This window comes from Chelon labrosus (genome assembly GCF_963514085.1).
Source record: "Chelon labrosus genome assembly, chromosome: 12".
NCBI classification, from domain to species: Eukaryota; Metazoa; Chordata; class Actinopteri; order Mugiliformes; family Mugilidae; genus Chelon; species Chelon labrosus.
In genome coordinates, this window is record NC_140345.1 from 598,584 (window position 1) to 613,159 (window position 14,576).

Genomic DNA, 14,576 nt, shown 5'->3' on the forward strand with positions numbered 1-14,576 from the left:
ACGTGTCGACTTTAAAGTTGCCATGTCGACATTAAACTCGACATTTCGAGAATAAAGTAGAAATGTCATGTCGACTTTAATCTCGACGTGTCGACTTTAAAATCGCCATGTCGACATTAAACTCGACATTTCGAGAATAAAGTAGAAATGTCATGTCGACTTTAATCTCGACGTGTCGACTTTAAAGTCGCCATGTCGACATTAAACTCGACATTTCGAGAATAAAGTTGAAATTAGTTCAAAATAGTTTGGAGAGAGAGCAACCGCTCCACAGGATACCCGCACTGAATCCAGAATCAGACAATTGGCCGACGATTCAACACAATGCCTTGTGTAGATCAGTGGCCCCCAACCTTTTGCGCCACGGACAGGTTTAATGTCAGACAGTATTTTCACGGACTGGAAGGTGTAGCAGATAAAAACAAAATAAAATGATAAGACCGGCATAAAAACTGTAGTATTTTCTCTATAAAATAATAATAATAATAAACGTAAATCCACTGTGTATTCATGTGCAACTTTATTAGCAGCGTCCTAATAACGTCACACCAACAACAGAACATGACACGAGTAACATCCTCTCTGGTCGCTATGGTAACGTTAAAACATGCCTTCAAAATAAGACACACCACAAAAACAAAAAGTGCATGAAAATACTAGCTAACAATAGCACTGAATCAGTGGGAGCCCTGCGCTTGTTTTGCTGCAACAAGACGGTCCCATCTTGGGGTAATGGGAGACAATGAAACCAGAAGTGTGTTACTTATGACCAGTCTGCTTCGTAATTTTGTTTTGGTTGCTGTCACTGCAGAAAACCCTGCTTCACACACATAAGATGTCGGAAATGGCAACAACGTTTTCAATGCTGTTGTGGCGATCTCGGGGTATTCTGCCATAGCCTGGCTCCGCCTGCCTACGTACTTCCGCTCATTTGCATTCCCTACAGTACGAAGTCAGAGAGTCTGGTATCCAGGCTAATTCTGCCATGACTTTAATCCAGAACACCGGCAGAGTTGTTGTCTCGAACAGACGTTTAAGGCCCCCGTCATTTGCGAACTCGGGACGTATCACGTGATCTATGGTCTCGAGGCCTTGACATGCGTCAAGAGTGAGTCATAGACGGATGTAATGGAGAGAATCCGGTCATTTTTCAAAATAAAACATCATTCAGACTCAGATAATAAATCAAACGGAAATAATGGAAGTTATATATTATCTCTGTGCGGCCCGGTACCAAATGACCCACGGACCGGTACCGGTCCGCGGCCCGGGTTTGGTCAAATTGTACTTTAGAATCGGGTTAAGCAGTAAGGAAATCCTCGCTCTTTTAGCGCAGAACCACAGTGTGGCGATTAGTGTAAGGACGCTGAAAAGGTTGTGCCGAAAACTTCGTCTGTTCAGAAGGAGAAATCATACAAATTTGGAAGAATGCAGAGAAGACAATGTCGAGATTAAAGTCGACATGATATTTCAACTTTATTCTCGAAATGTCGAGTTTAATGTCGACATGGCGACTTTAAAGTCGACATGTCGAGTTTAATCTCGTCATGGCAAAAATATTTTTTTTCTTCATGTGTGGCCCTAATACTCCGTCGTACAGCAGCAACGCATTACACACAACGAGAGAAAGAGTAGGGCTGTTTGGTTATATTTTCGGGCTGAAAATGAAACGATAGCAAGTTGTATTATTTGTAAAAAGGCTGTAAGATGGAGTGGTAACACAACAATCTTGTATATGAAAATTTTTAAAATCCCCCGCCCACCTGGCCCCTACAGACCCCTGAAAAGAAGAAAAAGAAGTGCACTAAAGGGGAGAAAAGTTGTGTTATTTTTGTATTGTATTGTACTTCCTAAACACTTCCTTACATTATTTATAGTATTTGTTGTGGAGTGATAATTTTGTACACTCTGTTTATTTAAGAAAAAAAAAATCCAGAAAGAAGTGCAATAAAGGGAGAGATTTAGTTTTTATTGTAGTTTCTGAACACTCTGCCTGAAAAATAATTTGTTTTTATTTGTCCTCAAGTGATCATTTTGTGTTGTTTCTGAACAAAAACTTTTATTGTGATAATAAAGTATTTTCTATTTACTTATAAACTTTGCCCAAATTCTGTACTGGATTTTAACTGATTAATAATCAGGCAAATCACAAAAACACTTAAAATGTCATGAAAATTCATTCAGATTTAGATTGATTCAGATTGATGGTGCATCCACCTTCATTATTAAAAAGTATCAATATCGGTATCGGCGATACTGGCCCTGTATTTTCTTGGTATCGGATCGATACCAAAACTAGCGGTATCGCACACCTCTACTAAAAAGTATAGAAGAAGACCTCACTAGCTGGAAAAATCTACCCATTTCACTAATTGGAAGAATAGCAGCAGTAAAAATGTCCATTTTACCTAAAATAAACTGTCTTTTTGCAGTGACCCCAGTCCAACCCACATCTCAATGGTTTAATGCAATAGACTCTAAATAAATTCTACTGGAAACACAAAAAAAACACGAATCAAACTTTCCACCCTGCAGAAACCAAGAGACTATGGAGGAATGGCTGCCCCAAATTTTTAACTATATCACCTATCAAATCACCTACAATATATATCCAAATGGTTACAATATCCACCACAATATCTTGAGACGATTTGTATTGTTATTGACACTATATAAATGGAATTTAATTGAAATGAACTATCACAGCAACCCTGGTTGGACATAGAACAATACGACTGTCAAGAAGTATCAGTATCAGATCTCCCCTTTCTTACACAACCATTCAAAAAACACAACTGCTTCAAAAACCCATATATAGCAGTGACTCTGACAGCTTGGTGGAAATCCAAACAAATCTTAGGACATCCCATATCCCCCAATAAATTCACTCCACTGTGGCATAATCCGGATTTCCAGATTACGAACGAGCCCTTTTGTTTTCAGTCATGGATTACAACAGGAATAACACATTTGGAACATATATTTGATCACAACACACTCATACCCCATGACATACTAAAACAGCATTATAACATTGGCAGTAACAGTTTTTTTTTTTTACAATATTCACAACTAAAATGCTGTCTAAAAGAAAAAAAGTAATATAATAAACAACACACTGCAAATACCCCCATTGCTTAATCAAATAAAACTACTATCCACCCAGAAAAAAAACATTTTCAGAAATATACGTATAAACACCTAATACACATAGACAATAACCTCCCGCCAACCATGAAAGACCCTCTCCTTCTTGTGCTGTTACCTTGTCGTGGTGGAGAGGCTTGCGTACTTCTGTGACCCTAAGAGCTAGGCTGGGAGGAGCATATGGCTCCTGGCAGGTTCAACCATACCAGATTGGTCTGACGAGAGGGCAATGGGCAGACATGGTTGTGGCGAAAGAAATGACAATGGTGAACGCCTTGTGGACTTCTGCATGAACAACAACCTGGTTATTGGTGGTACCATCTTCCCACACAAGAATATACACAAGCTCACATGGAATGCACCAGATGGTAGGACCATCAACCAAATTGACCATATCATGATCAATGGTAAATGGCGCAGGTCACTACATGACGTCAGAGCATACCGGGGCGCAGATGTCTACAGTGACCACTACCTTATCGCTGCCACCATCAAACTCAAGCTGAAGAAGACGGTCCCACAAGGCCAGCGGCAGAGGAAATTGGACATTGCAAAGCTCCAATACCCAAAGAAAAACAAAGACTTTGTTTTGGAACTCAGAAACCGCGTCAGCACGCTAGAGTCTGCCTCTGAAATAGAAGAACACACCATAAACGCAATAAGCAACAAATGGAATGCAATCAAGACCTTATACACTGAAACAGCACAAAAAGTTCTGGGCTTCAAACAGAAGGGGGCGAAAGAATGGATATCGGCTAACACCTGGCAAAAAATCGAAGAGAGGAAACAACTGAAGGCAAAGACACTGAACACCAAGTCACTACGACTCCTCGAGAAAGCCATGTTGTCATATAAGAACAAGGACAGAGAGATGAAGAGGAGTGGAAGGAGAGACAAGAGAGTCTTTGTAGAAAACCTGGCAAGTGAAGCCAAGAAGGCAGCAGCCAGTGGAAACCTGGGTACAGTGTACAGGATCACTAAGCGACTCTGTGGCAAATGTACCATCCAGTCTACCCACATTCGTGACAAGAATGGCAACCTGTGTACAACAGAGCGTGAGCAAGCAGCCAGATGGGTCCAACATTTCCAGGAAGTACTCAACCTCCCTGAGCCAGAACAACCAGCCTCCATCAGAACAACGGATGATATCCTGGAAATGAACATCAACCCCCCCGACCCCTCAGAGGTTAAAACCATCATCCAAACCCTGAAGGCATGTGGCATAGACACCATTCATGCTGAGATGCTAAGGGCTGACATTACCATATCAACACGACTGCTGACAGACCTCTTCCAAGACATATGGAACAGTGACTCCATCCCTGAAGACTGGTCAAAGGGTCTTATTGTCAAAATCCCTAAGAAAGGAGACTCCAAGAACTGCGACAACTGGCGTGGAATAACACTTTTATCTGTTCCAAGCAAGGTGTTCTGCAGAGTCCTTCTCAACAGGATGGAGACAGCCATCGACTCCAGGCTTAGACAGGAGCAAGCAGGCTTCAGGAAAGGAAGACGATGCATGGACCAGATCTTCGCTCTGCGAAACATCATAGAGCAATGCCTGGAATGGAATACACCCCTCTACATCAACTTTGTGGATTTCAGGAAGGCCTTTGATAGTGTCCATCGAGACACCCTGTGGAAGATACTGCACTCCTACGGAATACCACCAAAAATGACCAGAATCATAAAAACATTCTATGAACATTTTGAGTGCAGTGTCATCATGGGCAACACCATCTCCGATTGGTTTCCTGTGCAGTCAGGAGTGAGACAGGGGTGTATCATCTCTCCTATCCTCTTCCTTGTTGCCATAGACTGGATCACAACCAACACCACAGCGGACAGACCCAGAGGCATCCAGTGGACTCCATTCTCTCAGTTGGAAGATCTTGACTTCGCTGATGATCTAGCTCTCCTATCAACCAACCACAACAACATGCAGACTAAAACTGACAGACTCGACAACTTTGCCAAACAGGTTGGACTCAGCATTAACTCCTCCAAAACACAAGTGATCCGTGTAAACTCCACCCCCACAAGCCCCATCCTTGTGAACGCGGAACCACTTGAGTATGTGGAAGACTTCACCTACTTGGGCAGCCTTATTAGTAAGGACAGTGGGACATCCAAAGACACCAAGGCAAGGCTGGGAAAGGCGCAAGCTGCCTTTTCCCAACTCCGTTCCATCTGGAGATCGAAGCAGTACAGCCTTAAAACAAAGATGCCCATATATAACAGCAATGTCAAGTCTGTCCTGCTGTATGGTTCAGAGAGCTGGCGAGTGATCAAAGCAGACACTAGGAGACTGGAAGTGTTCCACAACTCATGCCTCAGGCGAATATGCCGGATCTTTTGGCCAAACAAAATCTCCAACAATGAGCTGTACAAAAAAACAAGGAGCCAGACCATCACCAAGGAGATTACATGCAAACATCTGAGATGGCTAGGTCACGTGCTGAGGATGGAGCAAAACCGTATCCCAAAGATTGCCCTAAAATGGACACCACCAGGGAAGAGAAAACCTGGGAGACCCGAAACCACCTGGCGCAGAACTGTGACGCAAGAGCTGAATCAGATGAATCTGTCATGGGGAGAGGCCCAACATGCAGCCAAGGACCGAATCCAGTGGAGAGAGCTCGTTGAAGCCTTATGTCCCATTGGGGGCGAAGAGGAGTAAGTAAGTAAGTAACCATAAAAGACTGGGCAAAGGACCTCGAAACCACCAACGATATTACAACCTGGATACACATTTACAATAACACCTTCTCAATGTCACAGAACTCCAAACTACAACTTATTCAATACAAAATTTTGCACAGAGTACACTTCACCCAAAACATATACAAAATGGGAATGGTAGAAAATAACATCTGTTTACACTGTACAACAAACACTATAGACGATTACTTTCACGCCATCTGGCTCAGCCCACCAATTCAGAAACTTTGGACAAACGTTATCAATACACTTTCACTAGCTATAGGTCGCCGTATTCCAGCCTCCTCATCTATATGTCTGCTAGGAGACCTTTCTGTACTTGAACCACCACTGAAATATGAACAACCAATATTGATCACTCTAACAGTCGCTAAAAAGACCATCCTCCTAAACTGGAAAAACAGAACAAAAATCACAATATCTTAGTGGCTCCTCCTATTATCCAACCACATCTCAACAGAAAAACAAATGGCATTAAAAAACAATCACATCGACTCGTTTCATACATACTGGTTACAACTCAAAAATACGTGCTTGGGTGTCTCTAGTGCCCCGGTTGTTCCCAAAAACCCCATCAGCAACCTACATATGAATGACTGAGCCATTTCTTGTTATTTTTGTTACGTTGTTTTTTTTTTTGTTTTGTTTTTTAACTGTTATTTATTTATTTTTTCATATTCTCTTCCCTCCTCAAACAAAAACTGTCTCAATAGATAAAGGTTCTGTCAGTTATGTTTTATTTCTTTAAAAAAAAACACTCTTACACTACTATACTAAACCGTTTATAATTCTTATCATCGAAAACATTATTTATGTTATTGTAATTAAGCAAAATATAATGTAATAGGTAGCAACAATTTCTTGTCATCCTCTCCCCTCTTTGTTTACTGGTATTGCAATTTTTTATTTTTTATTTTGTTTTCTTTTCCACTCACCCACACAACACAACACGCACAACTAGCAGAGTTTATGTTGTTCAATGTTCTGCACTGTTTTGTCCTTGTCCTGTAAGTATTTTGGTTGTTTTTCTTTATCAATTACAAAAAACAAAGCGCTACAAAAGCCTTGGTAAATTTTCCAAGAAATCAGGCCCCGCAGTCCTAAAGATTCTGAGAATCCTCTCAGAGATCCTAACTTACTATTAAAAATTCCTAGCAAGGAGTCTTAGGTTAGGAGTGATTCCAGAACATTCTCTGAGAACTCTGAGCAAGCAATGGACAGAAACTCTTATCTTAGTGAGGAGGTGTGGTTGACCCCATTGCTAGGTATGAGTCATCATTTCAAAAGGTGTGATTGGTTGATTCAAAAAGCTACATAAAAAATATATTTTTGGTGTTAATGGGCCTAGAATGGAGTGTCAAATCAATAGACTTAATAACAGAATCTAATCTCTATGTGTAATTATAAATAATATTTTATACAAAAATAAATAAATAATAAGCTATACTTTAAAATGATCCTACAAAATGTGTGAAAACGCATGCCCACTTGCCAAGTATTCACATGCTGATAGTTGTATTTATTTGCTTACATTCATTTACGATGCTGGTCATTTTTACACTTCATCCATTTGGTATTAACCCCTTAACGCCTGAATTGATTTTTCAATTATATAAAGAAATTAATTATTTGTGTTTTTGCTTACCGTTGCCTTCAGGCTTGCTCTGGGGGTTTCAGGCCGGGTTTTTGTAAAGCGTCTTGAGACGATTTGTATTGTTATTGACGCTATATAAATAAAATTGAATTGAATTGAATTGAATTGAACCACTCCAACCGGTCCTACGAGAAACTTGTGCTTGCAAAAGGTTCCTAGGGATTTTTTGAATGTGCACAAACCAACATTGGAGTATTACATGCGTTATTTCGGCTGCAATCTGAGTGAACAGTGCGTCGCGAATTCGCGACAGTAGCCATTAAGGGGTTAAGGAGAGTAAAGTGGCTCAGCTTTCATCAATTTCTGTGATTGCTAACTGGCCGATAAGAAGCAGTGTTGGTTGGTATTCAAGTCTTCCACAAACTGAACAGCAATAGAGAAGAAAAGAAGTAGGAAACCCAACTGGACAGAGGAACATTGTTTGCTTCTGGCTCAACTGGTCAATGAGAATAAACGTGTTTTGAGAGATTTGGCCCCAGTGTCACACTACAAGCCAAAAGGCAGGCATGGAAAAATATAGCACAACAGATAAATGCCTCCTTTCTGCCATTTTCTCCTCTGCTTAAGAAACTCCTAAGCCTCTTAAAAGTCCTCCTCCCTGCTCTTAACAGATGTCAGCACTCTTAAGAGCTAAGAGTCTTTAGGAATACCTTTTATCTTTACCAGGATCTAAGAGGAGGAGCAACTCTTTGCGCTAAGAATCTTTAGAAATACGTCCCCACTTATAGCAGAGTAAGTGGGGATGCTTAGCCATATTCTGACAGGTTGTAAGGTTAGTCTTTCCCAAGGACGTTACACCTGGCGTCACAGCCAGATACTGAAATGTTTAGCAGCTGCAATTAAGGAAAAACGGGTGAATGTAAATTCCATGGCTGTTAACAGAGGGAATAAACATATTAAGTTTGTGCGGGAGGGAGAAAAGGCTAGACTAGCAGGCATCAGGCATAACACGGGACAGCTAAGAGTAGGAGGAGCCTGGGAGATGAGGGTGGATTTAAACGGACAGCTGGTTATTCCACCCGCCTAAGGCCAGATCTGCTGTTGTGGTCTGAGCCAGAGGAAGTAGTCTATTTTATAGAGCTGACTGTCCTGTGGGAAGATAGAGTTGAGGAGGCTAACGAACGGAAGAGAGCTAAGTATGCAGAGTTAGCAGCAGATGCAAAGCAGAACGGCTGGAGGGTTTTTCTCCGCCCGGTAGAAGTCGGCTGCCGTGGATTTGTAGCAAAATCGGCGATTGCCCTTCTTAGCGAGCTGGGCATACGTGGAAAAAGCCAGAGGACTGTAGTATCTAACATGTGTCGGGCAGCAGAGAGAGCGAGTGAGTGACTCTGGACACGTAGGAAGCATGCTAGCTGGGGAGCTAGCTAAAGGTAAGGGTGGCTGCGTGACTGTGACTAGTGTGTTTACAAATTATTATACATGTTTACAAATTATTATAGATGTGGTCGATTGGTTCGTGGTTCAGTCCGCATTGTCGGGGTGAACCAGAGCCATAGAGAGAGAGAGTTGCGACACCCAATTAGTTCCTAAACATACGCTGGCTGTCATGTTCTTCTATGGGACAGACAGCAGTGATTGCATTATTGAACGGTAAATATAAAATAAAACACACACATACTTTTTCAGCTGTTATTACATTATTGCATTTTTGTTAATGTCAGTTTTGCATAGTGTGGATATTACAATACAAAGTTTCCTCACAGTAAATGAGTATCTGTGATGGGGAACCTCAGCGTTCACCACTCAAACTCGCCAGTCCTAAAATTCCCGTCATTCCTAATAACCCTCACTCAAATCACGAGTCACAACAATGCCTTGACATACCCTGATCACGAGCTCATGGCATGGGATAGCAATCTATCAGCATCTCATCAAGCATCAGCAAGTAGCGCTGGGCAAATTGTACACTAGCCAAGTGAACATGGAACAGGAACAGTACAACAAATTAAGTACAGCCAACACGTCACATAATGAAAAGTTAGTATATCCCAAAATTCAGTTAAATAAAAGTTGCTATAAAGGTGGTAGCGATTCATTACCTAACTAATTACCTTCACCATGACCTTCACAGCTGGCGAAGTCGCGCTAGCTAACTAGCTAGCAGGCAGTGCTTGAAAATTGGTTGAAACAACCAACATAAAATATAAATAATTACGCTGTGCATGTACAAAATGAAGATTGGTATAAGCATCGCAAAGGGTCTCTGATACAATATAGAGTTGACAATTCAAAAGAGGTCGATATTTCAGCAACTTACCTCTGGAACTCGACGCGCAGCCTTCACCAGTCAATCTCGAGAGGCCTAATTGAAATTCCCACCATTCCTAATTATAACCCTCGCTCAAATGAACACGGAGCAGTACAACAAATTAAGTACAGCCAACACGTCACATAATGAAAAGTTAGTATATCCCAAAATTCAATTAAATAAAAGTTGCTATAAAGGTGGTAGCGATTCATTACCGAACTACCTTCACAGCAGGGGAAGTCGCGCTGGCTAATTAGCTAGCAGGCAATGCTAGAAAATTGGTTGAAACAACCAAGATAAAATATAAATAATTACGCTGTGCATATACAAATGAAGACCAGTATAAGCATCGCAAAGGGCCTCTGATACAATATAGACAGTTGACAATTCAAAAGAGGTCGATATTTCAGCAACTTACCTCTGGAACAACTCGATGCGCAGCAATGTAAGTGAATGAGGTCCAACGCCCAAATGACAGTGTTAGGAACTAATCCGATTTTCAAATCCCGGAAGTAGGCGGTTAAAAGTGCCGCCATTTTTTACAACGGAGGTCTATGGGAGTGTCGCAACTCTCTCTCTCTATGGCTCTGGGGTGAACCATGGTAGATTTGTTTGTTTGGTTCAGTCATGGTTCAGTCCGCTGTTGTCTGTTGTCTAATATTAATGGTGAGAAATGATGAGGAAAACAGGGTTTTGCGGTGGCAGCGTGGAGGGGGGTGACTCCAGGACGCTGGAATTCACTGTTAAGCCTTCTCGAGGTGTCGTGGGCCTAACTTAATGAAACATCGGTGAAGGGAGGTGCCCACTTGAAAACCCCAATGACATGCTGCATACTGCTGTTGTTTCAGGCCAGGTTCCTGAAGTCTTTATTTTGCTTGGTAGCTATGGTTAGCTGCTGAGCGGGCCATACAAGCCAGCAGCGTTATATTAGGTTAGCTCATACTGTATTTCACAAGGTTTGAATTATCCTCTGCTGCTCTGTGGGCCTACAAGCCAGCAGCATTTACTTAGTTTATTTAGATTGTAGGTTAAGCTAGCGAGCAGTATTTGGTTAGCTTATATTTCACATGGTTTGAGTTAGCGTCAGCTGCTGAGCAGGCCATACAAGCCAGCAGCATTTACTTAGTTTATTTAGATTGTAGGTTAAGCTTCATATCACATGACTGTAGGTTTGTTAGGGTTTCTCAGCTGGACAGGGCCTCTAAGTGTGTTTTGCCTTGGATTTTGGCACAAGGGATTGTAACATCTAATCCTGTGTATTGAATAGCAAGACCACATGGGGTTTCCTTTACCAGTGTACCGCATATAACCCCAAACATGACTGACAATTACCCGTCCAGTTCTGCATCAGCGTTATGTCCTGTTTTCGTCCTCTCCTCTTCACCGACCAGGCTGCAATTTGGTAAATTAAAAGGTAATGAAGGAGATTAGAGTCACTGCAGACACTCACATCCAACTTGCCACGCTAACACCAATAAGGGCTCACAGACAGAATAAAGAGGCTTTTATCAAACTGCTATGGCTGTAAGAACTGACAGCAACACCATTTAAAGATCAAAACATTTGAGCTCTATTCACTCTTATATTTTGCACAACATGCAGATTTTTACATTTACATTTTACATTTATTTTCATTTAAGTTACATTTAAGTTCTCCCTACAACATTGGACTTGTGAGTGTGATGTTTAAGATCACACAAATAGGATATTTTGTCCAGTTTTTAAAGCCTTCTAGATTTTATTAGGTGGATGCATCATCAATTTAAATCTGAATGAATTTTCATGACCTTTTTGTGTTTTTGTGATTTGCCTTTTGGATTATTAATCAGTTTAAATCCAGTACAGAATTTGGGTAAATAGAAAATACTTTATTATCACAATAAAAGTTTTTGTTCAAAAAAACACAAAATTATCACTTGATAAAATGAAAAATAAGTGTTCAGAAACAATACAATTATAAAACTAAATTCCTCCCTTCATTGCACTTCTTTCTGGATATTTTTCTTAAATAAAAGTGTACAAACTTATCACTCCACGACAACCCCTCTCACCCACTGCATCAGACTGTTTCAGACCTAAGCAGCTCCTTCAGCAGCAGACTGCTGCATCCATGCTGCAAGAAGAAACGCTACTGCAGGTCATTCATTCAACTGCCATCAGGCTGAGTCAATAATAACTGTCATCTTGCACAAATAAATCTGCCTTTTTGCACTGCCTTTTTCCACAAACTGCTACCTCACCAACTTATAGTTTTTCTTAAAGTTTTAGCAATCTATTTATTTGTAAATTTTTTATTCCACCACCACAGTGTATATACAGAATGTCTTTATATTTCTCTATATATTTTCGAAGCGTTATTTTTTTGTATATTTTTTTCAAATCAGTACTTGTGTTTTTTTATTCCCCTGGTAATTTTCCCATGTCAAAGTCAAAATCGTCACTGTTTTGTATATATTTTTGATTCCGTGCTACTGTGACAAGTTAATTTCCCATACGTGGGATCAATAAACATGTCTTATCTTAAAAATAAATTGTTTTTTAAATAATAATTTGTTTTCCATGAGTTCATATCACTCCAAAATATTAATTTAATTCAAATGAGGTTTGAGTCAAATAGTTAAAAAATCATTTCACACACACACAAATAAGGGCTAAAAAAATTCACCACGCCAGAAAGGGTGAAGGCAATCGGGTTGCCGTTTTCAGTGGTGTAACGCACAAAAGGATCAGACTAGAATGTTGAGCCACACGCATTAGTTCCGCTTTTTGCGTTGGTGCAATATCACAATTTTAATAATTAGTACATAATCTTCGTTCGGGCCCTGCAATAGACTGGCAGCCTGTTTAGGGTGTACCCCGCCTCTCGCCCAATGACTGCTGGCATAGGCTCCAGCAGACCCCGTGACCCTTAACAGGAACAAGCGGTTACAGAAGATGAATGAATGAATGAATGAATCTTCGTTCGGAGGGGGGGCCACAGGGGGGTCCAGACTCAGTGTAACGGGGGCAGTGGCCCCTGTTGCCCCCCCCCCCAGAACCGCCACAGATTAGTCTGCTTGCTCTGTGTGCTACACTACTGTATTGGTACTGAGAGCAGCAGTGACTGGAGAGGATTCTTAGGATGTGTCCATGTATCATATGGATACATGGAGTAACGGTGGAAATTGAGAGACTTATATCTTTGTCTGCCAGTCCACTAGGTGCAAAGAAATTGCAATGCCTTGATTTTAGTGAGGTTAGTACACAGTCATAGCCATAAATGCAATGGTACTAATAATCATCATAATAATTTAGTTCGGTGTTTCGGTTTTGGCCAAGAATTTTAATTTCGGTGCATCCCTAGTTTATTGATTATATATCAAATGTGGTAGGACTCAACTGAGCCGGTTCAATAGACATCTAGTTCATGATTCTTGAGTTTTCTTTGGTGGCCGGTTCAATGAGCTGGATCCCGAATCTTTTTTCCAAAAGTGCCGTGTTCAGTGAGAGTGTGTCTGAGTTGTTCACTGTTTTGTCAGTAACAAAATAAACTTCCCCCATGTTCATTAAGAAGCCTCCCATAAGTTACCACAATACACAATAAAACAGGACGTTGCATCGTAGACGGGTATCTCATATAGCGAGATGAATGCTATTAATAAAGCAAGAAACTCACTTAAAACAATTCAAAAAAGTCTCTTCTCACTCACTGCAGTCAAATCCAGCAGATCCAACAGAAACATCAATGTCGACCCAATAAAATTACAAAAATATACATAAAAGATGTAAATATAATTCATTTTACTCACCAGAACTTAAGAAACAATTTAGAGTTCTCCTCAGAGCCTGTTAGCCAAGTGTAACGCTGGTTGCTATTATGAAAGGGGCGGACACACCCTTTCCCCAGCTGGGTCAGGCTAGTTAGCTCCGGGATTAGGCAGCCCAATAACTTCGAAGTCCACTGTGAAAATGGCTTTCTAAGAAGATCTGCAACCAAGTTCATAGCCTCTCCTCTTTCTACCATTGTGAGTTCAAAAAATACCTATCAAAACATTAACTGGGCCGATTTGCTGGTGCAGCTTGCAACAGATGAATATGAACCGCTAGCTTGACTTAAACGGAAAGGCTCTCTGACCCTATAATCAGAGGACGCGAAAACACTGGCACTACCGTAGGCCACAGAGAAGGCCTAGGAATACGAACTTGAAATGTAATTTGTTAAAGGAACAGCTTCATTACGTTATGTATTTCAAGCTTCAGCTGCCTGCAGTTTTAATTGTGAATGCCCGGGCAGATGTCTTTGACTCTGGCAACACATGATGGCTGAAATATTAGTGGATAAAAGTTCTAATGCAAAGTTACAGTGCCAGAAGCACCGCAGCTGAGAGACAGACAAGCCATAAAATGAAAAGAATACGCTATTGGGAATAAATTTAATAAGATTAATGGGAAAATAGACAGCTGGGATAGGCTCCAGCAGACACCCGTGACCCTTAACAGGAATAAGGGGGTACAGAAGATGAATGAATGAATGAATGAATAGGAAAATATTAAAATGTAAGTCAATGATTTTGATACAGTTAAGGCCAGCAGAGAAGGCTTTGTTGGCCCTGACAGCCCACCACTGCTGGGGTATATTCAGGGTCACTGCTGAGGCTTCTATCATTAGCGCTGGCTTTATGGCAAACCTGTTGATGGTGCCAAGTAGGTTGTCCTTAAAGCCAGCCTGTGTCAAATAGCATTCACTGCTTGTTTTCAGCACATTTGTAGCAGATGGTTGCTGCAGGAAAGAATACAAATCTGTACTGTTTTAAAATGATGGGTTTG